Genomic DNA, 24,442 nt, shown 5'->3' on the forward strand with positions numbered 1-24,442 from the left:
AACATCAGGTTCCTCTGCTGGCCACAAATAGCTTGGATGAACTCCCACCACACATTAAATGTCTCTGCATGCAACTAATAAGTTTATCTTGCACCATTTCAGTGCCAGCATGATGGTCAGACAAGTTCTCCATTGAGAACTTGTCTGACCCTATCAGACCCTATCTGCCTTTCTCAGGTGAGCTCACAGCTTCACTGCTACTGCACTGCAGAATAGTGATGCCAGCAATGCTCAGAGGAGACATGCTGACCAAGCTGCACAAGCGACATTTGAGGACAACCAAATGCAGGGTGAGAGCTAGGCAGTCAGTTTGGTGGCCTGGCCTCAGCAGACAGCTGCCAAAAAATGATAGAGATCTTCGACAAGGGTAGCCATAAAAAAAAAAAAAAAAAACTTCAGAGAAACTAAATTCTGCTACTGAGTTACCACTGTAGGAGCAGATCTGTCTCAGACAGAAAACAACATTTCTTGGGTCGTTGTGGACTATTTTTCAGAACATCAGAACCAGTGATAGAGCACTTCAAATCTATCTCTGCATCCGAATCCTTCAGAAAGTTTGCACAATATTGGTGCTTCAGTCATGTGACATCCAGCCGTCATTTCCCACAGTGCATCAGAGAGGCTGAGCTTACTGTAAGGACAATCACAATTGGCAAGAAATGCGGCGATCCTTGTCTCTACTTCATGTCTTAACGCGCTGCTCCTCAGGCAAATTAATACTGTTGAACAGAGGTTCTCTGGGGAGGGAAATCAGAGCACTGGCGCTTGTCATTCCATTAAAGCTCAAGCCAGGATGTGCAGACTTGAAGAACTTTAAAATAGCAGAACAAAGATACAGACAAAAATAGCTACAAAACTGAGACGGGAGACACAGTAGATGAGATATGCTGCACCTGTAACCTTGCAATCATGTTTGGGTCAAATATATATATGCACAGTGGGGTCTACAGCTGGAACGTAGAGGTCCTATGTCATCGACACACCCAGGGCCATCTTTTAAAGAAACATATACAATTCCTCACCCACCACTGGGGCCCCCCAACACTGACCAATTTACCTGAGACGGGAACTTAAAACACTGTTTTCAACAGATGCCAGTGTGTGAGAGACATTTTCCTGCGAGGCCCAGGGAAACATGAAGGATTTAATATGGTACATAAAAACATATGAAACCAGAGGAATGCATACAGACACTAAATTATATGCCTGATTTATTCATCAACTATTTTTTTTTCATTTTGTTTTTAAAGCAGTTTTACAAACGTGACATCATAAGGGTGCGTGCTCCAGTGGCACCTAGTGACGCAAATAAAACCTGCAGCTGTAATGTTGAAGGCTGATCTGCATATGGACAACTTTCCTGCAACCCCCTCACATATAAAACCTGTTATGGCTCCCTTCTTAAACCCATTGCGCCATATTTCTATCGCCAAGAAATGTGCACAACAAGGTTTGATACTGTTACATCCACTCAGCAGGTTACTTACGGTTTGTTGTCTAGTAGATGACGCGGATGAATGAATGGAAGGGCAACGTGTGTGTGCGTGTGTGCTAAACGCACTTCAACAACGAAAATAAAAAAAAGAAGATAACTTAAAATGTCACTTTTGTCAAATGACAAGTAGCCTTACCTATGTAAACTCCGTTGAAAAACTATTTCGGCTCTCGGAGTCATGAAGCTACCTGCCCTGTGCACAGCTGGTACTAAACAATGACGCCATCAACGGGTGACAATTTATCATCAATTGCATGCCACGGTTGACCACACGGGGCATAGATACCAGCCACAGTCTAACAGCATACCTTGTCATAATACAGTATTTAACGTGTCCTTTTTGGCTCCTACAAAACCTTCTTTTAATAAAGGTATTGTATCAATGGTATCACGTAAAATCGGTGTGCTTAATATGAGCCTATCATCGCACACAGTGGATGTTCTTCACAATGTCAGCAGGTGGCATAATACAGTCATTTATATTCAACATCTGTGATTCAAATATAGATCAAATAATACCTTCTATGGAGATAATTGTCATTTATATTCTATTATTTTTATATCACATCCATAACGGTTTGAACTGAACAATTTATATTGCTTTATATCTAACCATAGAGATAACCATGTTACTCATTTAAAAAGATACAGTTAGTATTATAACTTTCTTCAAATTATTAAAAACAAGGTTCTCTGGAGATTTTTGTACCCAATCACAATGCATGCTGGGAGGTGTGTTAACAACCTCTTGAAACAAGTTGATCTGATGAGTTTAGTGAGCGATTAGTTTTGCATTTAGTCAAAGATGCACTGTATGAGAAATTGTTCAACAACTAACAACAACAAAACTTTCTGCAGAGACTGATGGACTTTATTGAGAAGAGCAGGAGTTGAACGTGGAGGATGAGGAGGAGGAAGAAGCATCTCTGATGAACAGCTCTTGTAGACTGGTGGTTTCACAGACTCCTGGTAGAGTCTGTGAAACCACCAGGGCCTGAAGAAAACCACAAAGAAAATATGTTGTGTGAATATATCATAGAGATACTAACCACCATTAAAAACACTTGAGTTTACTCCTCAGATATTATTCTAAGATGTTATATTACAAAAATATAAAACATCCCTGTTTTAACTTATTTAAAACATGTTCAAAACAAACATGCATTTAAAATCAGATGAACTAAAAATACACGGATAGACATTTAAACATCTCATATAGTCGTGCATTACACTGCTAACAGTACCTTGAGTGCAAAGGATTGTGGGAGGGCGAAGAGATCTTTCTGGTTGATGAAGTTCAGTGTCTCCGTCCCGTTCTCCAGATAATGTAGTTTTATGTTGATATCTTTGTGTTCTTCCTTCACTCAACATAATACCTGTGAGGAGAAGAAGGTGGTATAAATTTAAACATTAAGGCAGCTTTAGTTCTTCAGTCTAGGCCGACTATTATTACACCGTTATTTGTATGTTATCTAAAATATTATATTTATCATTCTGAGTGTATCCTTGGCCTCTTCTCATTCCCAAGTCTTCACATGGCAATAGGAAAGTTACAGGATCATCAGGATACAGATCATCTTATAAAATAAATTCATAATGAAAACAACTCCAATTATCTGTTAAAGTTAAGAGAGAATTTGTACTATATTCTATGATATGTATGCATGTAGGAAGTTTCTGTTAATCTTGCAAATGTTTAAATGTGTGACTTACCTCTGCTTCTTCACCTGTCACCAGCTCTTTGGGTGACAGAGGTTGAAGCTTGGATGCCAGAATCTGCAGGTGAGGCAGCAATGTAGGTTGGTGACGAAGGCTGAAGACAAGATCTAGAACAGGTTGTAGGTGGAGATTGGGTTGAAGCAGTCTCTCAGAATTCACTGGTGGTGGCGGGTAGAGGTGGCTGGCCGAGGCTGTAGGTAAAGGTTTGAGGGGTAGCATTTCCTCAAAATCTTCAGATTAAGGGGGTGGTACAGGTTTTCGGAAAAGGCTGAAGATGTAGGTTGGGTTGTAGATGTCTACCAGAATGTTCAAGTGGAGGTGGAGTTGCAGGTTAATGGAAGGGACCATAGGTGTAGTTTCAGGCAGCCTGTTTGTTTTTATTTGAAGAGTAGATAGCGGTTGGAGGTGTCCGGTGAAGGCTTTAGGCTGAAGCAGGAGGAGGCTTTTGGTGGAGCAGTTTTCTTGAGCTGTCTACTAGGATTGACAGGTGCCAGGGTTGAAGATTTCTGAGGATGGAAGCTGGAGGCTGGAATCTAAAGGCTTGAGGATTCATGTTGCTGTCAGAGGCTGTAGGTGGATGTTCCACTTGCAGCAGTCCTCGACAATCTACAGGTGGAGGCTGTGACTGCGGGTTGATGGCAGAAGCTGTAGTTGTAGGTTGTAGGTGGAGGTTAGCAATGCAGCTGTCGCCAGAATCTGCAGGTGGAGGCCGTGGAGGATGAGAGGGCCGGAGGAGGGACATTTCAGTCAGTCAACAAAGTTCCCTTTCTCTCGTTTCCCTCATTATGAACACTATGTGTAGAAGCTGCTCTCCTTCAGGACGTCCTGATTGAGAGCAGATACAAACCAAACGTGATGAAGGATTTCAGTGGAAAACCCTTTAATGACCTACTAACATTCATATCTGCAGACCTGATGGCCCGTTGTAAAACTAGACACTCGTGATAATTTTTAATGAGCTACTTAATTCACTTTCTAAAGAGACAAAGAGCTTTTTCACAGCAGACATGTTGAGTGGCTGCTGTAACATGTAGAGATGTTGTTGTTGTTGTTGTTGTCGCAGCTGTTTGTTGAACAGTAAAAAGAGTGTAAAAAGACTGGGTCCCGCTGTATTATTCAGGCTGCACTACAGCGTCTATTCACAGGCGCGATCCCACTACTGAGCGGCACGGGGGCTTTGACCTGCTCCGTCTCCGACCTGGGCCGATGCACCCCTCCTTAGACGACCTGGTGGTCCCGGGCTCCCCCAGGAGCACCATACCGATACCGAACTTAGTGCGGACACCCGATCGACATAGTCCGCTGCAGCTCAGAGCTCCTGAGCTCAAACGATCCGCCAGCCTCAGCCTCCCGGTAACTTGGATTATAGGCGCGCGCCACCGCACCCGGCGAGACTGCAGCTCATTCAGAGAGGTTTTGTGTTTTTGCAAACGTGATGTCATCAGGATGCACGCTCCAGCGGCATCTAGTGACAAAAACAAAACTTGCAGCTGTAACGTTGCAGTTTGATAAGGATGTGTACAATTTTCCACAGACTCCCTCACTAATAAAACATTATTCTCTTAGTTATAGAAAAAAAACACCAGGTTATTCGAAACATAACTTCACACCTAATACAAGTTAGACCTGTTCTGACGCTTCAAAACAAGAGACTATTGAATTGAAAAGCTTGAAAGTGGATTGCCAACATCTAGTTGAGTTATGGCTCTTTCACTTTGCTCTATAACAGTTTGAAATGCTCAAATACATTGTTTAGACTGATGTGTTTAAGTCTGTAAAGAGTTAACTTAATGAGTTTTAACAATAAGTGTTATCCTCGCACTAATGTGTTTATTCGTGCTGATTGTTTGAATTTATTATCATTTCCTTAAGTTTGATAAAAACTTGTAATCATCACACAGCAGCAGGATCGATATGTCTCCACATTGAAAGAGGCGCTGTGCGCATTTTACGCACGTGGCACAGCATCGTAAACTTCATTTATGAGACCTATTCAAATCTCCTGATAGGACAACAGGATCAGTGAAGATTTAACGGTAAGTGACCTGACCGTCACACAACATCTGGAACACAGCAGCAGTCCTCAGGATGAGTCCAGCTCCACCAGAGCTGCCGGGACACCAAACTCCATTTCCTCTGGATAAAAAAGAAATAAATGTTCTCTTCTGTTCTGTCGAGTTGTCGAGTAATGAAGCTGCTTCAATGAAAAGTCTCACAATATTTTCAACAGAAACATAACATTTTCTCATGTTATTTTAACATAAGTGATACAATACAATAACTGTAGTCGTCTCATTACCCGGATGAGACGACTCAGAGTATTTTACCCACAAGCTGCATTCACTATCAAAAAACTTGTCTTGTTTGGTTTAGTGTTGCTTCATATTGAGAACAGTATTCATGAGAGTAACAGCCCAACATTTTGGGAAATGAACAACATAAAGTACAAATATACACACGACATGGCTTGATAATAGTAATATTTTTTTATTCTTGTAATAATGTGTCTGATGAAGACAAATGTTTATGCTAGTGTTTGTTAAAACATCACCTAACAAAAATACAGAACGGACATCCCTCTGAATATGATCCTTGATTTTGGATCTTGTTGGCCAATTGATGTGATAACGTCCAAATTACGGCTACAAAACAGTTTTTACTCTAAAAATACAGCAGGACTTTTATCTCTGGTAAAGATGAGGAAATCCATGAAAAAATATGATGAAAACATTATAAACTGAGAAAATTAAATGATTGAAATGTAAGAAGTCTTATAATGATTGATGCAAGATACTTCGGGTCCATTGCTTCTTTTGATCAATATGCATGTATCATAAAGAAACCCCCGTTAGTTTGCTGTATCTGTGCTGCTGCACTGACTGCTGTGATTGATGCTCATTGCTCCTCTCCTCCAAGATGGAGGCAGTGTGGGACAAACAGACACAAGTGGTTTGTGAATGTTCTGTTGGGAAGTAGAATGTAAAGAAGCAGTGATGAAGCTGCTGTAACATGTAGAGATGTTGTTGTTGTTGTTGTTGTTGTTGTTGTTGTTGTCCCAGCTGTTTGTTGAACAGTAAAAAGAGTGTAAAAAGACTGGGTCCCGCTGTATTATTCAGGCTGCACTACATCGTCTATTCTCAGGCGCGATCCCACTACTGAGCGGCACGGGGGCTTTGACCTGCTCCGTTTCCGACCTGGGCCGATGCACCCCTCCTTAGACGACCTGGTGGTCCCGGGCTCCCCCAGGAGCACCATACCAATACCGAACTTAGTGCGGACACCCGATCGACATAGTCCGCTGCCATGTTAACTTTGTAATTCTCTGGTTCTTGAGGATCACATTGTGAACAATCTGGGACATAAACTTTATTTAAATCCAGAATATGAAAGTCAAATGTCTGACCTGGTTGTCCCTGCAGCATGGACACTGTCTGCAGGCTGCAGGCTTGCTGTCTCTCTCTGGCCGGCGTGCACTGACTCTCCTTTGTCTCCAGTAGTCGTGGTCTCGCAGGTGGATCGGCTACAAAACACTCACATGTTAGAACGAGGCTTCACAAGAACAGGAAACGCAACAAACAGCACTGAAGAATGTGAACTTCATAACACAATGTTCTGCAGTAAAATTAAAAATTTCTCCTGAAAGATGACATTAGTTTTACAACCATGTAGCCCGGAGACAAAAACATGCTACTGGTCCTCTATTAACTCCTGATCCTCACACACTCTGATCAATGTGTTCAGTTTATTTGTGCTGAAATATCACCTGGACTCAGATCAGCTGATCAACACATTCATTTAGGAATATGCAACACGTCAGTGAAATAAAAAGAGACACAGGGGTCGTCTTCAGGACAAAGTCAGGTCATAAAGCAGAACCCACCTTAAGGCCCTTATAATGGGTTCTCTTCAGCACTGTAGCCAGGCTGACAGAGAGTCACAGCTCTGTTGAGCCGTGTATTCCTATAAACCTCAGTAGTAGTGATTTCATGAACTTCTTTAATGATAAGATTCTAACTATTAGAGAAAAAATTTATAATCTACTGCCCTCAACCAGTACCGATCGATCCACAGCTGTAGAACCTGAAATATATTTAGATGGCTTTTCTCCCATCGACCTTCAACAATTGACTTTAACTATTTCTAAGTCTAAACCTTCCACCTGTCTCTTAGACCCGATTCCGACTAGGCTGCTTAAGGAAGTTTTACCTTTAATTAGCAACTCCTTATTAGAAATTATCAATCTGTCTTTACTGACGGGCCATGTACCACAGGCCTTCAAACTAGCTGTAATTAAACCTCTTCTTAAGAAACCTAAGTGATGAGAAAGGATGCTCCGCGGACACTGTTCTTGCTGGTATAATAAAGTTTATTACAAACAAGCAACACATGTCATGACGGACGTCTAGAGCGCCCGAGGTCTCGAGTCGAATCTGTGAGTTCCCTGACTTTCGAGCTCTTACACCTCATTATATAGGATACATGTTAATCACATTTGGGGGGGAAAGTCAAGATAAAGTATGTGGCCCCGTCATTATACACACTTAATCACATTTGGCCCCTGGTATCCTGTCCATCTGCTTCCTGCACCCTATGTAAGACAAAAACACTTAGGTCCTTCGCTGTATTGTGCAAGACCTGAAAATATACCACATATTCCCCCCTTCGAGACTTACACAAAGTCTCGAAAAAATAAAAGAAGAGACATACAGGTGTATAATCATGACAAACTTAACAACCCGTCCTTTTTAACATTAAAGCAACTGTACGGAGTATAAAAGTGAGAGTGAAAAACCTGTCAGGCAGCTAATTTTTCTTGAAATATCCATTAAACAATGTAGACAGGAAAATTCCCTCACGGTCCCTCTGCCAAGGCGACCATACGCAGTACTCCATAACACTGAAATGTGGAATTTTAGCAATTTGTGTAAGGAAATGACTTAAGCAAACACATATGGAACTCTCAGTAAATCAAAACAAAACAATGTCCAAAGTCAGGCTGGTCGACCCATCGCACCTTTCTATGGACCTTTTCCTGCCTACCCCACTGTCCCTGAACATCGAGAAAAAGAAAACATCCGAGGTCCCATTATATTTAGAAACCGTCATTTCCCAAGCATTTAATACACAAAGAAGAAAATTCATTTTTAATAATACTAATGTAACATCTAAGAGAAGACATAAGACTGTATAACGCTGCAGTTTCTCAGCAGCCTTGACTCAGGTGTAGTGTCGATGGCGTCTTGAATCTGGATGTTGTATCGCCAGTCCACGTTCAGAGTCCTTCAGACCATTCGTATTTTCATGTTTGAAGTGTCTGAATCCATTCAGCCCATCGGAGTCCCTGACAATCCACCACCCTCACAGTGGTCTTCCCCCAAAATGTTCTAGAATGGAAGAAAAGAAAACCAGTATCTTTTGCATACAGAATAGATGCAAATTAAAACATCAAACACAGAATAAGAACACTTCTATAAGTAAAAATGTGAAATTACAACTCACATTGTCCATTAATCATATTGTTCATTTGTTTCCATACCCCCCCTTCGAGACTAAACAAAGTCTCGAAAGAGCAAAACAAAATCAACACTACAAACTACGCAAGCGATAACAGAGGTAAAGAATAGGATTATAATCATATTAGATATTCAAAATGGATATTCCTCCACCAATTCGATCTGTATCGCGTCATCCTCATCCACGTCCGTGTCAGCTTCGTGTAATAATGGCATCAGAGTTTGACCGCCGGGCAGCACAACTCCAACCCATCTAATTATCATAGCCTTTGCAAAGGTCAACAACAGCGTACAAAAACAAAACATCACACACAACGACAGAACGAGCGCTACCAAAACCTGAACTAACACTGCTCCTAGTGGCCCCAATTTATCCTGCAACCAAGCATTTGCAGACCATCCCGCGTCTTCTGACGGGCCAAACGCATCTCTTATGAGCTTCAATGCCTCTATGACACTAGTCATATTATCAGAACTATCAGGAATCAACGTATAGCAAGCCGACCCTGTTAAGTTCAAAGTCATACAAAGGCCCCCTTGTTTGGCCAAAATATAGTCAAGAGCCATGTCATGTTTTAGCAACGTCAGTCTGTGGCTTTTCTGAGTGTTTGACAAATATTCAAAACCTTTTATGGTTTCGTTCGCAAAGCCCTGCAAGGTGTAGGTAATGTTGTCGATGTGATCTGCCAAGAATGTCACCCCATACCATGGAAATAATCCTATACCCCACTTCTCTCCTATACTTATTCTCCAATGGTAAGATTCCAAATTGTGGAACTGTGCCAACTCACGTTTCTTCCTACTACTTGAAGCGACATCGGATTGGACCCCATCTGGCCCTACTCCCTTCTGGATAGTAAGAACCTCATATGGAAGTTTCAACAGTGCCATATAACAGCATCCTGTCCACCCATATGGTAGAAATATGTATGCCTTATTACCACAGACCCACCAAATATCTTTGAAATTTCCTATAGTCACATTCCCCGGCAATATCTGGTTATGTACCCTTAAAATTGTCGTCTTTTTGTGTTCTGGTACCTGAAAAGATGCTTCATACGAATCATTACTATTCCCCTGTTTCATTTTACCCAAGTCCATCATATAGTAATCACAATCTGATAACCCCATAAACGTTCCCGGCCCATCATAAGTTGTATTTGAACAAAAACAGCTGGTAGCTCCCACTTCTGTCACCTCCATTACATCAGGGAACGCAGTTCTGATATCTTCATGCTGATCAAGTAAATTTACATATGGTAATTCCATCAACCAAGAACAAGTAAATCTAGGCCTAAACAGATGCACTGACAAAGACATCACTATATCTACTGCTGACTGCTGGTGATACAACAGCCATGATAATGCATAACTTTGACACTTAGGGGTTAGTGGTTCTGGTATAGTCTCTAAAATCGCAGGCCATGAGTTCGGCGATAGGACTTTCACCAGACATGGACCATCCGTTTTCACAACCGATCTTACGGAGTGGGTTACTTGCTGGAACCATAAGTTCCTACCTGCCCAAGGGTCTGTGATGTGTAACACTGAAGGATCAAACCCAAATGCCTTCCATTTAGTGTCTCTCTTTTGTATTGTATGGTATTGATCCATCATGTATTCTGGTGTCTGATCAGAGTCAACAAAGTTATTATCTACGTTTGACATAGTCCTCTGAGCTGTCATAGATGACTCTACATACCTCTCTTCTATCCTCTGTTCTCTAACTTCAACAGTGTCATTACTGCTGTTCACGCTAGGCTCTATTTTTGACATTAGCTTCTGGGTTGCATTGATCGCATCCTTAAATGTCCAAGATGTCATATTAGATGTCTGCGTTATATTTACAAATGTCGTAGATGCCACAGATGTCGTCACTGTTGTAGCATTCATCCCCTTTGGAGTCATAGCTAGAGTAGTAGCCTGAGTAGGTGTATGACCATTCTTAGTTGTTTCTGGAACTAACGTAACAAGCTTCATCTGTGTACTAATCACCTTTGGAGTAGTTACTGTAGTAAATTGTTTCTGAACCCCGTTAGTATTCGTAGAAACTCCAATAGGCCCCAAATCTCTTATCAGGAGTGACACTCTACGAGTTACACGACCTTCGATCCAATAATTTTGATATGGAACAAATTTAAACTCCGGTTCTACATAAGTACACATGTATTCTCCTTCGTCTTCCCGAGTAACATTACGCAGGACAAGGGAACAATCATCTGTACTTTTCTTCCACCTCATCTCATTAAACAAAATATACTTCCTTTGATCACGAGGCACAATGTCATCTTCAGGTCTTGTCAACAACAAATCTTCACCACGACTATTCTCCCATTTGGGAGGCAAGTTACCACCACTGTTCCATCTCCCACATTGACAAGGAAGGTAAGCTGTTCCTCCTAACCTAACTCTGATCACAGTACTCAAAGGAGGTGACGTTATAGATACCTCCTGAGGCGCCTTTGTAGTTACATGTGATGCATTTATACCTTCAATAGCTTTTGCCATTGAAAGAGTAGATTTCTCTTCCATTTTCCCAGCTTTCGTCTGGAGAGTTGATGTCATTGTTGTCAATTCTCTTGTTTCCCCAACATCTTGGAAGTCCATACTCTTATTCCCCCCTAGTATCACTAGAGACACTATGCGAACTCTAAATCCTAACTCGGGCCGCTTACTTCCAATATGTCGATCGTAAAAAGTACACCTGTAATCACCCTGATCTTCCTGTTGAAGCTTGCGTACATAGAGACTACAGTCTCCCTCAACCTTCACTCTCCTTTTGTCATTAATTAATGTATATTTCCCTAATGGTAATGTCTCTGACAGATCTAAGATCTTACCATGGCCATCTTCCCACTGAACTCTGAGTTTCCCTTTACCACTATTTTCTTCTGTACACCGACATGGAAGCCGAACTGACTCCCCCAAGGTTGCTTCAACCCTGGTTCTTGTAACGGTTTGGTTTGACTCTTCTCCTAACTGGTCTCGGGCTCCTTTGTCTAACTGGATCCCTGGGTTGTCCTGCAGCGGAGTCACCGCCCTTTGATATCTCTGGCGCTTTGCAGGCAACTGAAATAGGTCCTGCTGGGTCTGGGACATGTTGAAAGACAATGTCTCTAAATCTTCTTTCCTGTCCATCAACTGCCGAGTCATTTCTGGCATCATCAGGAATATGCACAGAAACATCCACATTGTCTTCGGGCTCTCTTGAGCCTTCAACATCTTGGCTCGGTGAATGTGGCGCCTCTTCACTTGGCGCTTTGACACAATGTGATAAATGATACCACGTGGGAGACCCTTTAACCTGGACCGCGGTTCCAGTACTACGAACTACTTCAAATGGTCCTTCACGGCGTTCGTTATACCACTTCCGTCTAAACACCTTCACGAACACCTTGTCTCCAGGTTGCACTGTGGTCCTTTTTTGCTCATTGAGCTTCTCCTGCACCTCCTCCTTAGTTTGCCTGTCAGACACATATGTGGATATTCTTTTATGTAGATTAACCATGTATGTGACATATGTTTGCATTTCATCTTCTAAAAGGGCCAGACTTGGACCTTTCCCACTTGTCCGCAGACAAGGCGTTGGCATCAGTCTTCCTGTAACCAACTCATGAGGTGTCATATGTAAATCGCGGAGCTCACTAGAGCGACATACCATTAACGCCAATGGAAGCGCTGCTATCCAATTTAACCCCGTGTGCTGGCATATTTTGACAATACGATTTTTCAGAACACCATTCATTCTTTCGCACATCCCTTGACTTTGCGGATGATAGACTGCACCAAGACGCTGTTTAATTCCTAGTTTTTGCAAAATCAATTTCACCGTCTTATCCACAAACTCTTTCCCATTGTCTGAGGATATTCGATCTGGAAGTCCCCACATGCTTATGACCTCTCTACATAAGAACTTGGCGACCGATTGAGCATCTTTCCGTTTTGTTGGAAAAGCCTCAGGCCATCGTGAAAATCTGTCCACAACGACTAGCATGTATCTTTTCCCTTCAATCGGTTTTATCATGTCAACATAGTCCACAACTAGTTCACGCATAGGACCCCTTGGAGTTGGGATGTGGCCCGGAGGAACCGTCACTCCCCTTCGAACATTGTTTTTCAGACAGATAGTGCACCTGCCTATGACATAATCAATCTGTTCAAGCAAACATGGTGCCCAAAAACCATACTCTTTTGTAATCTTTCTCTTAACTTCCCCCCTTGCAACGTGAGCTAAACCATGCGCCTCCTGAATCATCAGACCCAACAGGTCTGGAGGTGATAGTATCAGCCCCTCATGATTTCTCCAAAGTCCAGTAGAATCTCGGGTGGCACCTCGGTCTAGCCACAACTGTTTGTCCATTTCAGGAGCAGCTTCCTGTATTAAAATCACATCTTTGAGCGTAATTTTGTCTTCCAAGTTCACTTCATGCGTGACGAGAAGAACTTTGCCCAATTTATCTGCTCCTGTGACTGCTCTTGCAGCTTCATCGGCCGCTCTATTCCCTTGTGAAACCCTTGATGCATCCCTCCTATGTGCCGCACACTTAGCTATTGCTATTTCTTTAGGCTTCATCATAGCATGCAGCAATTTCATGATCTGGGCGTGATGCTGTATCGGCGAACCATCCGTTTTCTTAAACCCTCGGTTCTTCCACACTGCTCCAAACAAGTGGCACACATTATGTGCATATGCAGAGTCGGTATATATCGTCACTCGCTTCCCTTCTGCCAACAAACACGCTTCAGTTAGCCCCACCAGCTCAGCAAGTTGTGCCGATGCAGGCTGTGGTATCCCTTCAGCCTTCTCAACTGCAAATCCAGTTCCTTGGGCTTTTACTACCGCATAGCCAGCACTTAATTTATCGCCCCCACGATAACAAGACCCATCAGTCCAATACTCCAGGTCCACCACATGCAATGGGAGAGCTTGTAAATCTGATCTAAGCCTAGAGTATTTCTCTGCTTCTTGAACACAATCGTGTGGCTCACCATCTTCTGGAGTTGGCAAATTCTCAGCTGGATTTACCGTAACACACCTTGCTAGGGTAACATCTTCCTGCTCTAAGAGCCTATGATAGTCTCTGAGCCTAGACATAGTCAAGTTGTTCTTACCATAATTCAAAAGATTTCTGAGACTATGATGTGTAAGAATTGTCACTGGATAACCCATTGTTACAGATGATGCTTTATTGTACATTAGAGAAACTCCCACCATAGCTCTGTAACACAGTGGTAACCCTAGCTCCACTTCTGAATAAGCCGTGGAGTAATATGAAATGGGTTGAGGACTCGTCCCCGTACCCGTTGGTTGACAAAGAACTGCACATGCATGTTTACCCCCAGTAGAAGTCGATACATATAACACAAAATTCTTAGAGTAGTCTGGAATTGCTAGCGCCGGAGCCTCTTGCAACTTCTTTTTTGTCGTTTCAAATGCCAAAAGGCCATCGTGTGTCCAGGACAGATTACAGTGTAGCTTAGCATTCCCAGTACTTTTAATCATAGCTCTCAAAGGCCCCGTCAAGCTAGCATAATCCTCAACCCATGCTGAAGAATATCCTGCAATACCAAGAAATGTCATCATCTCTCGGACTGTTCTGGGTTTTGGAGCCTTGCGAATAGCCTCCACGTGACTATCAGAGATGCTTCTGTGTCCCTGCGTTATTGTTTGACCCAAATAAGTTACCTTCTCCTGACAATACTGCAGTTTCTTCAGAGAGGCCTTGTGACCCCTCTCTGCCAGTATTTGTAGCAATTTAATTGAGTCCTTATGACATGTCTCCTCATCTGGTGAACAAATGATGATGTCGTCCACATATTGAATTACATTGCTATTTAATACCTGCTCTATCCCCTCCAAATCGTCTTTCACTATTTTGTTGAAAATGTGAGGACTATGTTTGAACCCTTGTGGCAGTCTCTCATACTCATAAGATTGTCCGTTGTACGTGAACCCAAATAAGCTTTGGCTTTCCCTACTAAGTGGAACACTGAAAAACGCACCACATAAATCTAACACTGTGAAATGTGTCGCATTTGGCGGAAGTTGGGCTAACAAAGTATGTGGATCCGGCACTTCTGCTGGAAAATCAACCACCACTTCATTGACCGCTCTTAAATCATGTGTCAGGCGATATGAATTATCTGGCTTCTTTATCGGCAACAAAGGCGTGTTGCTCTGGGGATCCTGTGTTATCCTTAAAACACCCGCCTTAAAAAGTCGTTTTCTCCCCTTTTTTCCCTTCTTTTGCTCTGCCTTGTATGTGGATACAAGTACCAGCATTATTTTAATTACCTCTGGGTTAAGAGTCCCCTCCACTGGCCATGGTTGGTCAATTTCAGGCCAGCGTTTGTGCCATTTTTCCGATATTTTTGCAATATTTGCGATGCCTCTAATTAAAGGTTTATTCTTCTGTACTATATCAACAGGAGTGATTACTTTTGGATTTTTAGTGTTCTTTTTCCCCATTATAACGGCTTCCTTATGTTTCGTTATTGTACTTTAAGAAGTAATTGCTAAATTTAAAAACTACTCAAGGCTATCCCCTTTTTTTTTTTTTTTTTTTTTTTTTTTTTTAAAAACCCAATTAACCAATTATCCAATTATCCAATTATCCAATTAACCAATTAGCTAATCAACAAATCAACCAATTACCCAATATTCAGCTCAAATCGTCAAACAGACACCATATTGAATGTCCACCACAGCACAGATCAGAACAAACCACGCACAATAACAAAAATGGACGTCTGTAATTGTCAGCAGAGGTTAGACCAAACAATCATATGCCACTAATTAATTAAATGCATTAACTAGTCAATCAGTTGCCAAGTTTTCTATTTATTTATTTATTTATTTCTCCTAACTGCCTAGAGCATGTATTCTTTCATGTGTATAGGAGCAGGTCAACATCCTCTTAGGCTTATAAATGAAAGCAGGTTTATATGTGTACCATCAATATTACCTACGACTGAGAACACATACAAATATGGAAAATGCAGGTTTTGTTTTTGCCAAAGAGTCTGTGGATAAAGTTGTACCGGCCCTTAGTAGATTGAAACGGAAGCCTCCCGTCTCAATTCTCATTCACCGTAAATGACATAACAGACAAGAAACAGGCAATGATTTAGTCTCTTGTGAACCCATTAGGTCCCTTTAACAGCATCATAAATTCTATTCCTAAATTAAACCCCTACCTAAACATTGTAGTATTTAGTGAACACCGACTGGACCAAACAGTTCAAACGGCAAAGGACTTCTTTGTAACTCCCAAGAAAGTGTCACCGAACGCCTTTTTTGAGACGAGTGAGGGGGGGGTTTCAAATGCTACCCTTCTTAAACGAAGTTCATTGTGCATTTAACAGCTTATTTATTATATTACGTCCCTTTTAAGAAGAGCTCATGTTTTATTTACTAACTCGTTCAATTCATTACGTCTTCTAAAAAGAAGCTCATAGTTTTACACCATACCTTATTCAGTTCATTACGTCTTCTCAAAAGAAGCTCATAGTTTTATACAATACTTTATTCAATTCATTACGTCTTCTCAAAAGAAGCTCATAGTTTTATACAATACCTTATTCAGTTCATTACGTCTTCTCAAAAGAAGCTCATAGTTTTATACAATACTTTATTCAATTCATTACGTCTTCTCAAAAGAAGCTCATAGTTTTATACAATACTTTATTCAATTCATTACGTCTTCTCAAAAGAAGCTCATAGTTTTATACAATACTTTATTCAATTCATTACATCTTCTCAAAAGAAGCTCATAGTTTTATACAATACTTTATTCAAGTCATTACGTCTTCTAAAAGAAGCTCATAGTTTTATACAATACTTCGGGCCACATATCTATCCTCACAAATTATTAAATGTCCCGTTCTCAAATCACCACCTATGCATGTTTATTCAATCATAATGTGTTTTTCTTTCTTTTAACTTTAACACATCTATTCTCTTCCTATGCATTTTATGGCACACAGTTGGAACACATCAGCAGCCAAGTTTCACACACACACATTCAGCACTCCTACACACACCCATTCTCCCCCTCTCTTCTCACTCCAAAGCAAACACACACACCCATTCTCAAATCAGTTTCAGATCCCTTCATTCATACAGCATGCTTATTGCCGCTATTTCCTTATTTTTTATAAAATTTATGCTACCTATGAGATGTAGATTTCGATGAGAGGCTGCATCAGACACCATTCGTCAACAAATGTCAGAGTGGGAACAGTCAATCGAATTGTGATTCTACACTCTCCAGTTATTAAACTGACCATCAGATGTCATTCCAGGTTTTATTCGGCCCGTACTACATGCTCCTACTCTTGAGGGCTCTATCCTATCCGATTTGCGGCTCAATCATATGATCCTTTCCTTTATTTCCTTATTTCCTTATCACTTTTTACATTTATTTATACAAATTACCTGGATCCAGGTTTCCCCAATTTTGTCTTTCTAACTTAATTCCGGACTATGTCAGAGCCATCGTTACGCAGTGGCTAATATGCATGTGTCTTACCGTTAAGAAGTTGAGGGCCCATCTTCAATTAATCTTGCACGATACTGTTTAACACACCTTATCGTTACCATGAAGCTATTCTAAACTATTCCTAGTATTTCTCATACTTCTTTTCTTCACTTTTTATCTTCCCCCTTTTACATTAAATTTAGCACGGAGCCTCACTTTAAACATCAAATCAACAGGACGTGTCCATAACAAGAAGGTTCTTAATTTACGGTGTGACCAAACAACTCCACATAACAGCCCCAATTCATGACAAGCATTCAATCGGGTGAGCTCACCGTATGTGAAGTTGTAGCAGAAAACCGCGAGGCCACCTCCGATCCTGTTCGTGACGCCAAATTTGTCGTATCTTTCATGCGACAGTGCTGTTGAAGTGATGAGAAAGGATGCTCCGCGGACACTGTTCTTGCTGGTATAATAAAGTTTATTACAAACAAGCAACACATGTCATGACGGACGTCTAGAGCGCCCGGAGGTCTCGAGTCGAATCTGTGAGTTCCCTGACTTTCGAGCTCTTACACCTCATTATATAGGATACATGTTAATCACATTTGGGGGGGAAAGTCAAGATAAAGTATGTGGCCCCGTCATTATACACACTTAATCACATTTGGCCCCTGGTATCCTGTCCATCTGCTTCCTGCACCCTATGTAAGACAAAAACACTTAGGTCCTTCGCTGTATTGTGCAAGACCTGAAAATATACCTGATACCCAGTTGTATCTATCAATTAAGCCAGACGAAACTAACCAGTTCTCTAGACTTCAAGCATGTCTTACGGACATAAAAACCTGGATGACCTGTAACTTTTTAATGTTAAACTCTGAAAAAACAGAAGTTATCCTACTAGGTCCAGATCACCTTCGAATTCAATTATCTAACGATATAGTTTCTCTAGATGGCATTGCTCTAGCATCCAGCACTACCGTTAAGAACCTTGGAGTTATCTTTGACCAGGATCTGTCTTTTAACTCTTATATAAAACAGATCTCAAGGACAGCCTTTTTTCATTTACGTAACATTGCGAAAATCAGGCAAATCCTGTCTCAAAGTGATGCAGAAAAACTAGTTCATGCATTTGTTACCTCTAGACTAGATTACTGTAACTCCTTATTATCAGGCTGCTCTAATAGGTCTCTTAGATCTTTACAGTTGATCCAGAATGCTGCAGCACGTGTTCTAACAAAAACTAAGAAAAGAGATCATATTACTCCAGTATTAGCTTCTCTGCACTGGCTCCCTGTTAAATCAAGAATAGAATTTAAAATTATTTTACTTACCTACAAAGCTCTAACTGGTCAGGCACCGTCTTATCTTAAGGAACTTATAGTTCCATATTACCCAACTAGAGAGCTGCGCTCAATCAATGCAGGGTTACTTGTGGTTCCTAGAGTATATAAAAGTAGGATGGGAGCCAGAGCCTTCAGTTATCAGGCTCCTCTTCTGTGGAACCAGGTTCCAGTTTCAGTCCGGGGGCAGACACACTCACCACTTTCAAGAGCAGGCTTAAGACCTTCCTTTTTGATAGCGCTTATAGTTAGGGCTGGTTCAGGTTCGCCTTGGTCCAGCCCCTAAATATGCTGCTATATGCCTAGACAGCCGGGGGACTACCTAGGATACGCTGAGCTCCTCTCTCCTCTTCTCTCCCTCCTTCTTTATGTATTAATCTCCTATTTATGCACATTACTGATTTTGCTTCTTCCCCGGAGTTCTTGTGCTTTCTCGCCTCGCAGGTTCCCAGGAATCGGGGTTATATTTGGACTGTCATCGTGCCACCTACTGAGGCCCTGCTGACACCCACTACTACTACCACTATCATTATTAGTCACATTACTATTATTATTGCCTGTACTATTACGCTTATTGACTTGCTTCTACCCTGGAGTCTTTGTGCTTTCTCGCTTCGCAGGCTTCTATAAATCGTGGCTGTACCTGGACCGTGGATGTGCATCCTGCTACGGCCCTGCTGACACCGACTGCTACCACCATTATTATTATTACTAGTCACATTACTATTACTATTACCTGTACCATTAAGCATTTTAGCTTTACTTCCACCCTGAAGCCCTTTTGCTTTCTCGTTCTGCAGGTTTCCATGAATCGTTGTGGTACCTGGACCGTAGTCGTGCCTCCTGCTGTGAGCCGACTGACACCCACTGCTACTTCGATTATTATTATTAGTCACATTACTATCCCTATTTTCATGGCTATATTTCTACTGTAATAATTGCTGCTGTTATTATAAGTAGTCTTATTATATGAATAATTTATGTCATATACATTGAATGTGTTGTATCTAAGAACTGTTATGCTGCTCATTCTGTACACATGACATCTATTGCATTCTGTCCATCCTGGGAGAAGGATCCCTCCTCTGTCGTTCTCCCATAGGTTTCTTCCTTTTTTCTCCCTGTTAAAGGGGTTTTTTAGGGGAGTTTTTCCTGTGCCGATGTGAGGGAAGGACAGAGGATGTCGCATGTGCACAGATTGTAAAGCCCTCTGAGGCAAATTTGTAATTTGTGATTCTGGGCTATACAAAATAAACTGAATTGAATTGAATAATATCAGTGTGTGTTATGTTTTAATGCTTCATATTCATACAAAATAATCAATTCAATGAACACCAAACAATAAGTTTTGTTTGGAAATATAAGGTCACATATCTGCTGGGAATTAAAGGCCTCTATAGTTGAAGTACTTGTGACTACAATTAAATTCACAGTATCACTGTGTATCCCAGCTGGGATCTGCTGATACATATTTGTGATATTAATTGTGTTATAATATATATATTAAGATAACATTTATATCACAAAGGCAGCCATTATTATGATTAGTTTGGTCTTTTTTAGTGATTAGATGAATTGATCCGGTTCAGTCCAGTTCTGACAGTAAACTAATGACTTTCTACATTGTTTATAACCATGAACTAATCATGATTTCTGCTTCAATATTAATATTAATATCTGCTCCATGTGACCCCGGGGTGGGTTCAGTGTTCATGAGTCTGTTAACAAAGTATCAGTGAACTATGAGGCCCTGAACGCCTCAACGGTGAAACACAGAGAAAACAAGGTAGACTTTAAAGAGTTCAAATCTCACATTCTCCATGATGGAAGTCAGTTGTGTCTCTTTCTTCAGTCTCTGTGAGTCTTTAGTTTAGTCGGGAAGCAAAAAGTCTTCAGTAGAGGAGATAATATTTGAGAAAATGTCGATTGAAACTCGTGAACAAACTTTTCTTGACCGTCTGAGGTTTTGTTTTCGTTCAAATGATGAACTTCTGTAAATGCTGCACCTGAAGATGAAACCATAGCAACGATGGAATCCTTGACGGCCATTTTGTTACGAGCGTTCTTACAGTCACATCTCACCTCTGTAATGTAAAGTTTCATCCACTCAGCCTGCTAAAGCCCTGAGATCAAGTCCACATCTGACTAGGAAGAAATGACGAGCTCCTTTATTACAGACGGCTCGTTTGTAGCTTTAACTGAGGGACGCGCAAGCACACAGACATCAGCAGTAAAACATATTCACGTCTATTACAGATTAAAATGCTCATCAAAGTGTGTAACATGTCAGAATAAATTCACATCGCTGGGTCTGTAATCCGTGTTTCTACTGATGTTCTATTTTTTCACTGTTCACTATTATTATGTAGCCTAATATTATTTATTTGAATTATAAGTTCATTAAATACTCGTAGTCATCACACAGCAGCAAAATCCATAAATGCATCTATAATTTTTTGCATGCATGTATTGTTAATATCATAACTTTAAACATATACCAGTACTTACAGGTTATAGCTAGAATAATGTCATACAGTGTTATTTATAATGTATATATCTATTCAGAGGCAGACACATTTCATTTTTATTTGACTGTTTATTTTATTTGAACGAGTTTTATTTCATTTGTATTTACTTTATTTCTGTTATTTCTTTCTATTTGTATTATTCTTGTTTTTAATTTGACTATTATTTTATTAATGTTTTTTCTTTGGATAATTTAAAGTTTCCAATTAGCCTAAAGTGCATATCTTTGGATTGTGGGAGGAAACCTGAGCACCAGGAGAAAACCCACGCAGACACAGGGAGAATATACAAACTCCACACAGACAGACAGACAGGTGGAGGTGTCTCTGTGAGGCTGCAGTGCTAATCACTCAGCCACTGTGCCGCCCTCCATCAGCTCCCGGTAGATCTGGAAATCTGTGAAGTCCACCAGGGACTGGAGAAAAAAAACACAGAGAAAATATCCGGTATGAATATATCATACAGCACCAAACCTCTATTAAAAATATTTACATTCAGAAGAGAATCAGAGCTTCAAACAGTTCACACCTCAGATATTATTCTAAGATGTTCAATCACAAAGATATTTAACATCATGTGTGTCTCACCTCTGTGTCTTTGGTCACATGTCATGCAGGTTACACAGCTTGGATGCTCGGATGCTGACGGGTCGCTGGTGAAGGCTGCAGGCTGGAACTGGAAGAGGCTGGAGGTGGAGCAGGAGTCTGGAGCTGTCTAACACAATCAACAGGTGGAGGCCAGGGCTGTAGACTTCTGGGGAAGGCTGGAGGCAGGAGCTTGAGGAGGCTGTAGGTGGAGGTTCAAACTGCAGCTTTCTACCAGAATGAGGCAAAGGCTGCAGATTCTGGCAGAAGGCTGCAACCTCAACCATGAGGTGATGGAGACGGTAGCTTCAGGTTGATGGTGGAGTACAGGTTAAAGCACACTATCACAAGCATTGGTGGCAGAGGCTGTAGGTGGAGGTTCAGCAGGCTGCTATCTGCCAGAATCTGCAGGTGGAGGCAGCACCTGCAGGTTGCTGGCAAAGGCTGTAGGTGGATGTTGGGCTTGCAGCTGTCTGTCAGAATCTGAAGGTGGAGGCGACGCCTGCAGTTCACTGACAGAGGCTGTAGGTGGAGGCTGTAGATGGATGTTCAGCATGCAGCTGTCTGCCACAATCTGCAGGTGGAGACGGAGGCTGCAGTTCACTGGCAGAGGCTGTAGGTGGAGGTGGTCTTGCAGCTGTCTGCCAGAATCTGCAGGTGGAGGCAGCACCTGCGGGTTGCTGGCAGAGGCTGTAGGTGGATGTTGGGCTTACAGCTGTCTGTCAGAATCTGCAGGTGGAGGCGACGCCTGCAGTTCACTGACAGAGGCTGTAGGTGGAGGCTGTAGATGGATGTTCAGCATGCAGCTGTCTCACAATCTGCAGGTGGAGACGGAGGCTGCAGTTCACTGGCAGAGGCTGTAGGTGGAGGTGGTCTTGCAGCTGTCTGCCAGAATCTGCAGGTGGAGGCAGCACCTGCGGGTTGCTGGCAGAGGCTGTAGGTGGATGTTGGGCTTACAGCTGTCTGTCAGAATCTGCAGGTGGAGGCGACGCCTGCAGTTCACTGACAGAGGCTGTAGGTGGAGGCTGTAGATGGATGTTCAGCATGCAGCTGTCTGCCACAATCTGCAGGTGGAGACGGAGGCTGCAGTTCACTGGCAGAGGCTGTAGGTGGAGGTGGTCTTGCAGCTGTCTGCCAGAATCTGCAGGTGGAGGCAGCACCTGCGGGTTGCTGGCAGAGGCTGTAGGTGGATGTTGGGCTTACAGCTGTCTGTCAGAATCTGCAGGTGGAGGCGACGCCTGCAGTTCACTGACAGAGGCTGTAGGTGGAGGCTGTAGATGGATGTTCAGCATGCAGCTGTCTGCCACAATCTGCAGGTGGAGACGGAGGCTGCAGTTCACTGGCAGAGGCTGTAGGTGGAGGTGGTCTTGCAGCTGTCTGCCAGAATCTGCAGGTGGAGGCAGCACCTGCGGGTTGCTGGCAGAGGCTGTAGGTGGATGTTGGGCTTACAGCTGTCTGTCAGAATCTGCAGGTGGAGGCGACGCCTGCAGTTCACTGACAGAGGCTGTAGGTGGAGGCTGTAGATGGATGTTCAGCATGCAGCTGTCTGCCACAATCTGCAGGTGGAGACGGAGGCTGCAGTTCACTGGCAGAGGCTGTAGGTGGAGGTGGTCTTGCAGCTGTCTGCCAGAATCTGCAGGTGGAGGCAGCACCTGCGGGTTGCTGGCAGAGGCTGTAGGTGGAGGTGGTTTTGCAGCTGTCTGCCAGAATCTGCAGGTGGAGGCAGCACCTGCTGGCAGAGGCTGTAGGTGTCTTGCAGCTGTCTGCCACAATCTGCAGGTGGAGGCAGCACGTGCAGGTTGCTGGCAGAGGCTGTAGGTGGAGGCTGTAGTTGGAGGTTCAGCATGCAGCTGTCTGCCACAATCAGCAGGTGGAGGCGGCACCTGCAGGTTGCTGGCAGAGGCTGGAGGTTGAGGTTCCGAAGTTGCAGGTGGAACAGGATAAGTCAGGTGGAGCACATTAAAGCAGCTGTCTGGCTGGAAGAGACTATTGGTGGAGGATGGCATGGTCACTTAAGAGAATGTAGGTGGAGATATTTGTGGAGTTGTTTTCCAGAATCTGCAGGTGAAGCTTGGGGCAGCAGTTGGATGGAAAAAGCTGCTGGCAGAGGGTGGAGGCAACAGATGGCTACTGCAGGATGGAGGCAGAGGTTGGATCAGCAGTTTACTGAAAAAGGCCACAGGTGGAGGTTGGCAGAGGCTGTACACTTAAGGTGGATGTTTGCAGGTGGATGCTAGAAGCTGTAGGTGGAGCATGGAACAAGAGTGTGCTGCATTTACTGATTCAAAAAGGAGAATTGTGAATCAATCCTGCTTTAGATTTGAGTTGTGTGACTTATTAAGAATACTTAAACTATAAATACTTAACTTATACTATAAATAATTAACTTATACTATAGAAGTACTTAACTTAAACTACAAATACTTAACTTAATAATACTTAACTTATACTATAAATAATTAACTTATACTATAGAAGTACTCAACTTAAACTACAAATACTTAACTTAATAATACTTAACTTATACTATAAATAATTAACTTATACTATAGAATTACTTAACTTAAACTACAAATACTTAACTTAATAATACTTAACTTATACTACAAATACTTAACTTAAACTATAAATACATAACTTTATAAACTTAACTTAAACCAATAATATTATTTATACATTTCATCTGATTGAGCTATTAATATGTTTTCATCTGAACTCTATCTCTTAGCTCTTTTTGATGGAGGTGTCGTCGGCTTTGGTTCTCCAGAAGTGTCGACAT

Source organism: Anoplopoma fimbria, chromosome 6 (assembly GCF_027596085.1).
Source record: "Anoplopoma fimbria isolate UVic2021 breed Golden Eagle Sablefish chromosome 6, Afim_UVic_2022, whole genome shotgun sequence".
In the NCBI taxonomy this organism is placed as follows: domain Eukaryota; kingdom Metazoa; phylum Chordata; class Actinopteri; order Perciformes; family Anoplopomatidae; genus Anoplopoma; species Anoplopoma fimbria.